This window comes from Acanthisitta chloris, unplaced genomic scaffold (genome assembly GCF_000695815.1).
Source record: "Acanthisitta chloris isolate BGI_N310 unplaced genomic scaffold, ASM69581v1 scaffold376, whole genome shotgun sequence".
NCBI lineage: Eukaryota > Metazoa > Chordata > Aves > Passeriformes > Acanthisittidae > Acanthisitta > Acanthisitta chloris.
In genome coordinates, this window is record NW_008678492.1 from 86,146 (window position 1) to 94,648 (window position 8,503).

Genomic DNA, 8,503 nt, shown 5'->3' on the forward strand with positions numbered 1-8,503 from the left:
TCAGAAGTACAACTAATAAATCTAATCATTTATAGGATGCAAAAGTACATCATCCTATAGGAACAGTTATCACCCACTGATATCTCCAAGCAAAAATAACAGAAATATAACTCTGGACATTTACTGTTACGCAGTCCAACCAGAACCAGGGAAGTCCAGAGATGCAGAAGATAATTTAAAAGTACAAGTCCCCAGAAATAATGGAGGCCAAAGAAGCTTAGCACCTCAAATAGCTATGTACAAACCACTCTTCAGAACCTGATGACCTGAGAGCTATGAGCAATAGCAGTTTTCTTATTTTCTTAAGACACAAAGGTTGAGGTTAGGGATTTGCTTATTAAGCACCGATCTACAAAATGAGCCATATATAAAATGTTATTCTTGCTTCCTCTAGCAATAGAATACTCATGTAAGCAGTGGGACAATATCAGTAATATTTCCAGAATGAGTGCCAAAAATCGCTATGATGCCAGCTAAGATGAACTAAAATACACAAAGGAGGCAAATGCAGCTGGCCCCAGGCACAGATTCTTGCGATCACAGCGTGCCCCTGGCACTCACAGGCTGGCAACGTGGGCAGAGCTGCTGTTCTGGTAAGAAAAGCAACCACATCAAAGTTACAGAGGTAGACTATATTAGACCACACTGATCAAAGCATAGCCGAATAGAAAAGAGTATATCTACTAGTCCCACATAAACTAATCAACTGTCTTATACCACATCCTGTAAAAAACAGAAAAACAAGTCAGTAGCAGAAAGGGGAGCAGAGTAGTCACATGGCCTTTGGTTTCCATTTCCCTCAACTACCTTTCATTAAAAACTGATACAGCTATGCAAGTTCTGTTAGCTATCTCACTAGTCTTTCTCAATGCAAGTAACAGAAGACACATCTAAATGGAAAATCATGCACACAGTTCAAAGGAGAAAAAGTTTTGGTGGCTGGTAACCAAACTTAAATGTTCACCCCTGTATGAGGCTGTATCTGTCTGTTTAAATACTGCAATGTGTGTGCATTGTTCCAGTTGCAATTTGTCTCTTTTTCCTGTGTTAGACAAAACCAATTGAAACACTTTTGTTCAACAGGTATTTTCCTGTCAGCTACATAGTTACAGGAAATAGAACCATAAATTATTGCCAAAGGTTATTTGTTACTCTAAACTGCTGGTAAAAAAACCCTGACCTTGCAGTAAGGTTAACAGTGTTCTCATCAGTATCATCTTTCATAGGCACTTTTCAGAAATGTTGACTATTCATAAATTCCTGAACATCACCAAACTTGTGATGTTCAAGCTTACACAGTGTATACACACTCTCACGAGTCAGATTCTTTTACATTAACAAGTAAATGCCACCACAGTGTTTGTTTTCTCTTCCCCTATTCTTCAAACAGTGCAAACTAATTCTATGAATATTGGATTGGAGGTTTTTTTTTGCTTTTGTATTTGCACTAAGATCTCCCACTTGCAGGTAACTGTCATTTCAGCCTATTCCTCTAAGATGAAAGCTGGTGGATATGCTCCACAAATCCAAGCACTGTTCTTAGGATACCCATAAGCAAATTTGCAGCACTTGGTACTCCTTATCACATGCTTTTTAAAGAAGTTCTTAACATCTTTTGTATGTTCTAAGCTTATAATTTTTGTACCAGCAGCAATTTACTTTGGGAGTACTTCCTTACTATAGACACCACCTAAAATTCTGTATAAGCTTTTGAAATGGCTATATGGCATGTGACAGTAGCATAAGAGGACAGAACTTTATGACCCAAAATATAAACTGTTCTTAATATCTTCCTAACTCTGTGTCCAAGGTTTCTGTGGCACGTGGCTGGCAGAGGGAGGTGCTGCAGGGGGAGGCCTGAGGCTGATCTGTGTGAGACACAGCCAGATCCAACAGACCCACGGCAGAGCACAGCTGAGTCCCTCAGCCAAGCTGGAGACACTTCTGGGAAAACATGTTTAAGAAAGAGAACACCAAAGTCAGAGAAAAGAGGAGGAGGAAGATCTCCACGGAACAGCAGATATCCCCTGCAGCTCATGGAAGAGCCCACATCAGTGCAGATATCCCCTGCAGGATGCCACAGTGGAGCACAAGGATATTCCTGAAGGAACTGCAGCCTGTGAAGAGCCCACAACAGAGCAGAGGAAGTATGTGAGGAGAAAGGAGTGGCAGACATACCACTTCATACTGACTGCAACCCCCTGCCACTCTCCATGTGAGCCTGCACGGCACAGGGAGCCTGGAGTACAGACACCAAACTGCTCCTGGGAGGAATGAGTGGGGGCAGGAAAGGTGTGCTGTTTTGCGTTTGTTTCTCACTACCTGAATCGATTTTAATTGGCAATAAATTAGTCTGTTTTGCCTGCAAAGGTAATTGGTAAGCAATTTCCGTGTCGTTATCTCAGCCCATTGTTTTAATGTTTCTGTTTTTCCTATTCCATCCCCCTGCATTTCCAGACTCTGGGGGTGGGCTGTGGAAGGAAGCAGCTGGGTGGGAACTTGGCTGTTGCCCAAGTCTAACCTGGCACACACTGGTTAACAGAGATGATCCTCTGGATGTCAATCTCTAGAACCTACAAACCATGCCAGGAGGTCTGGAAAACTTCACCAGAAGACTTCAGAGGGTGTTAAGCTGCATGTCCCTGCTTTAAACCTTTACTCAGAGTAGAAGTTTCAGCCTACCTGTATTAACTTAATAAAAAACAACATACAGCCTCAATCACCAAAGTAATAAAACCTTTCAATGCAACATTAATATATATAACCACAAGGTTTCAATAAACTAGTCATCTTACTGTAACTTACATTAAATAACACAATGGTATAAACGTTGTCCATTTGTTGTATTAATATATAATTAAACAATGTGAAGGAAAGTTTTAACCTTTACAACAAACCTACTCAAAAACACATCAGTGAAAGATATGCTTGTTCATGAGTCTTCCAAAAAAGGCTATGCACGAAGGTGCAGGACATTTCCAAGTGGGGGAGAAAAAGAAGGTGCAGCAAGCAGATGGAGTGACAAAATGCTCTAATCTATTGAAGTCTTTTTTAAAACATGCTATAAATTGAGACTGCACATACCTCAAATCCTTACTCCACGTTTTTCCTAAAGATTCATATGATAGGACCTTTCAACCAGCTACACAAGGGAAATGATTTTCAGGTGATAACAGCAGCCTTTGGTTTGCTATGAACTGATCCCCAGCCAAAGTCAATTCTGCAGAGCTATTACAGAGGGAGCAGCTCCACGGACAACTTACAGAAACTCTAAGTGGTCTGAATCCTGATTTACCTAACAAGATTGCAAATCCTGAGCAATTCTATAGTTCGTACCACACACACAAAAAAATCTTACCACCCCCTTCTCCTTCAGATAATTCTTAACCTCTTTACTCCAGTTTAGCAGTTCACTAATTATACTTATCTTCAGTAGTTACTCAGGATTAACTCAAGAGATACTGTGCAAGTACAAACACAACTGTTTTAAACAGTAGAAACAACAGCAGCACTAGAAAAATAAAATTCAGATTACAGCATTTTTCAGTCATGGGGTTTTTTTAATTCTGCTGAAAGATGTTCTCCTTCACACTAAAATAGCATGGCTGGTGACAATCACACTACAGTAATGCTATTTGTCTATTTTTATTTTGCCTGTCAATATACTAGATAGTCTGCTTGCTTGACAGAAGACATGGGAGGGTAAGAATCTTACACAAGACAAAAAGGTCCTCAAAACCAAAAGTAAATGAAACTAGCTCTTTTTAGACTTTATCTATGGTATTTCAGAAGAATCTGTATCTGCCTTCTACTGTGAATACAGTCCTCAGATCTCTGTCACACCCTCAGCTGTGGGTACTAAGCAGCAGAGTCTTTTCTCCCCCACTCCAGGTAAACAAAGACCTTAGCATCCACTAGAGTCAACAGACACCAAATACAGGCACAGCATCTGTCACTCTTCAAAAGTGATCTTTTTATGCCTTCTTTTATATATTACAAAATATGTAAATGAATGCTCCTTCAGTAATACAGCTGGTGTTACTATTTTATTCTGCCCATTTTGCAATACTATTAAGTATCTTACTTCCTACTTTGGTTTCTTCTGAGGCATACTCCTTCACTTCCTCATCTTGAATTAGGTATCCATCCCCCTCTTTTCATCTTCTGTAAAGTCTGCTGTCTTTTGGCAGCACTTGAAGGGTTTCATGGCTTTTTGCCTGCTCTTTCTTTCTGCAAAGAATGCCCAGTCTTTGTAGCCTTCTTATCTTGGGCTTGTTACAGTCATTAATTGATAACATACACACTGTTCTTCTACTTCACATAATTAGAATTGCAAGATTTTTTCTGTCTCAGTGCTGCAGCAAAAAAAAATAATTTAAACATCTGAGCATTTTACAGAGAGCATTTATCCACAGACTGCTTGCTTTGTACAGATCATTTCATGTGGTTGTCTTGTATTTACTCAATAACCTTCAGAGTGGCTGTAAAGTCTGACTAGCCTGGATGCTTCACTTGCCAAAGCAAGGCATTTATAGCAATGTCTGCATTCTTTGAGAAATGCTTTGAAGTGTTACCCAGAATTATCTGTCACAGGTGCAGTGTCACCCAGACCAGATACTCCTATTTTACAGGGTCATCTCACTGGCTATTCAGTTTTAAATTGCTGAAATTCTGTGCACAGCACAACTCTTAATTACTGACTTTCTGCACTGAAAATAAAAGTTCTCCCTCAAAAACCAGCCAGCAATCTAGTTTCACATTTTAAGCTATTGCCACAAATCTCTGAAGGACTGGTTAACACCCATCCCTCCACTGTTCTGTTCAGATCTGAATTCTCTGTACCACGATTCATCCCTTTCCACAACTCTATGACAACAGTGATACAGAGGCACCAAGTTTTAACACTTAAACCAGCCTTCCCTTAAAATGTATTCCTCACATTTGCCCTTAAGATTTTAAGACTAAGACGAGAACATTATCAAAAGTGACAGAAATGTGACAAATTCCTTCCAGCACTGATGCATTGTCAAAAAGGACGTTTAATTTTCACAACCAGTCCACAGCTTTTTCTAAAATGTAGTTTTCTGTTAATGCTTTAAGAGATTTCCTGTTCTTTTAGGAGCCAGGATACTATGCTTGAGAAGTTCCCTTCATCCCGAGTTTTGAATAGCCTCAGGCAGCCTGAAATCAGAGAGGCAGAGAAGATAAGACTATAGATACTTTGGGCATAAGTGTTCTTGAAAGGTCACTGTGGAATGAACTTGTTTACTTGGGCAGCTTGCTAGGAACTATCCTCAAATCTTGAAAGCACAGACACATCCCACACCGACTGGAAGATTATCGTCATTAATCACTGACAATTGAATGGACAGTGTATCTACCTATTTACAAACACAGCTACGTGGATGGCAATGGTACTTTTAACTAGTGCTGCATATGCAAACTGTTCAGTTATTTAAGTTTTCTTCAATAAAGCACCTTGTTCAGAGAAAAAGAGAAAAAAGCCTGAATGACTGTAGGGCCAGCTAGAACAAAAGACACTTCCTGACTAAGTGATATGCTAAATACTAGAAGTTTTCCTTTAAAAATAAAAATAAAATCTGAGCAATCATGGGGATTTCTTCTGCGGTTTTGTCCAGAATCATTAATAAAGTGTGCAGCAAGAGCAAAATAATTGCATTCAAATGCAAAGGTCCTCCCTCCCCAGGTTCTCAGTAGCTTTACTGCTGGTGTCCAGTGAGCACAGAAAGGAAAAAAAAACCCACTACCCACAACAACAGCAAAAAACCAAACCATGCATGGAGAGGGGGAGCCAAAAGATAACCTGAGAGATAAAAAGAGGCAGATGGGCGTGTGAGGCTGGGGGAGAACAGGACCAATCTACTGACAGAAATCTCCTAAGTGCCAGAATTAAGTGCTACTAGGTAAGCCTTCGGCTCCTCACATATATTATTAAATAAAAGTGTAATTGTGTAACTGACAGTGACTCTATCACAAGCCTTGGCTTCACCTGATACAGAGGAAAAACCTGAATCTGCAAGTAAGGCAGAACCACACGCTGAACGATTTGCTTGCATAATGCATATCTCATTTGTCATAGCAGTGAGAAATTTATGCAAATAAAGCAGGCAGCAACACATACAGAAAGATTCATCATCGAGGCAGATGAATATCATTCTAAAAACCAGATACCATTCCCACCTTTCTCTTGGAATTTTTATTGTGATGCTGAGCAAGTCATGCATTAAAAAGGCAGAGGGAGCCTTTATTACACTGAGACAGCTAAAAATGGTTTAGAAAACTGCTAAGTAATTCTATGCTTAATTAAATCATTAAGCACTGCAACATTATAAAAGCTTAAACTATAATACTTTCATGTTGAATCCCCACAAAAGTTTTTAAAAAATTAAGATCGAGTATCTTCATTTTGAAGTCTCATATTATTGGAGTCTCAGTTATACACGCCCAAGGTACTATCATTACTACAGCTATGACTTGCAGACAACATCACAAAAAATTAGACATCAACACTACAAGAAAAAAAAACTCTCAAAATGAATGTTTTATGTGGATTCAATTTTTGAGCGTGGATGATAAAAAAGATTATGCCTACTCACTGAGTAATTGGGTAAAAGTCATGAAGTGCCATATGCTAATTGCTAGAGAAAATGAGGAAAAAGAAAATTTTATCACATTACTGAAAATCATCCTAATGCTTTACACACGGGAAAAGATTTCTGGCATGTAGTCACTCCTTTTAGTGACTGCAACTCTGGTGTTCTTTTGACAAAGAATTTATATGCAACACTGATAAACAGGGACTGCAGAACTCCTATGGAAGATGAAGAAAAGATGAAATGGAAGGGAAGCTAGTTAAAATTTGGCAACTCTGAAGGCTGAAGATGTACCTGCCCCTTGCAAGGGGGTTGGACAAGATTATCTTTGAAGGTCTCTTCCAAACCAAACCATTCTATTGTTCTCTGAAGGTGAAAAACAATTTGAATTGACCAGTAGATGCCACATGACAGACCTTGCTGATCCAGATCAAGACCTAAAGTGATCTGCTCCTTTGTTGCTTAGGTGTATCTTGTATTTCAGATTAAGCTTCCAATGACTTAATATGTTTTGATAAACAATATAAAGAAGCCAATTAACATTAAGACACTGAATAATGGAAAGTCTGAGATGGTCAAAAGGTAAATGTGTTCAAGCTGAAAGCATCAATTTACTGAAGTTTGAAGTTGCTGGTATCCTCTTCCATATCAATTCTGACAATCACCTACCAAACACAAACTGACCAACATTAAGTTTGACCTCAACTTTGTGCTCCAAGCATTTCAATACAAAAATATATCCCAGGTATAAAGAGAGAAGCCATGATACAGAAAGATCACACTAGAAAAAGCAATTCATCTGTACCGTAGAAACAAAATCAGATGAAAACTAAGCTGCTTAGGTCATCTGGTCTTGCTCCTGCTCTCCATTTGTCTTTTGAGACAGCACAAGACTTTGGAAAATCTGTACTAGGAACTGAGCTGGAACACTGATCTGGCTAAAAAATCATCCTGCAAAAAGATTAGCCTTTCCCCAAGTTCACCGTAACTGCACAACTTGCTGTGCCAGCACACACAGATGCAAAGCTGCACAGGGCAGTTGTGCACAGTTCTTGCTTCACACAGCATCAATGTCAGCTAATGAACAGCATAAGCAGCATTCAAATCTACAGCCTAATTGTTAGCTCCTTTAAAAGAAATGAAAAACAATCCTGCACTGCCACATTCTTAAAAATGGGAAGAAACAGTTAGACACTATGAACACCCACACAGCTTTTACATTGTGCCCCTTCCACGATTTCACTAAAGACAAAAAGCTGCATTTTCTGCAAATACAAGGAAATACTAGAATGCCAGTTCACTGACTGCCATAACATATTTAAGCAAACAGTGTGTTTTGTGGTCAGCTTTTCATTAGCTATTGACAGAAAACTCTGAAAGTATTGTAAGTGGTTTCAGAAACAGTAATGATCTCGAGATGTTTCCTACTTCTCAAGCAAGCTGCCCAGCCAGCATTTTACAATAGTTCTGGCAAACTCGATTGACAAAGCAAGTAACTTTCTAAGACTAATAAAACAGAAAGGTATTTGTTCTACATTTTCAAGACACAAATCCTATTAGTCTTATCACTGGTAAACCACATAAGGTGACTTGAGTTTCATTCGGAGAAAAAGAACTAATTAATCAAGAGTGTAAAGCAAATTAAGTATTTCTAAAATTAGAGCAAATGTATCAATGTTAATATAACTGGATCAGAGCTAGGACAGTGGCTACTGAATAGGGAAGCTCACATTTCTGCCCTTTTCGTATACAAATAAAAGGGGGGGTGTTGTTCATAGCCAAGAAATGTAAAAGTTTTATATACTTTCCAGTTATTTGTTGGACAACATAAATGGACAGAGTAAGTAATCAATGTGAAATCATGTGTCCACACTTTCAGGCTATGGGAT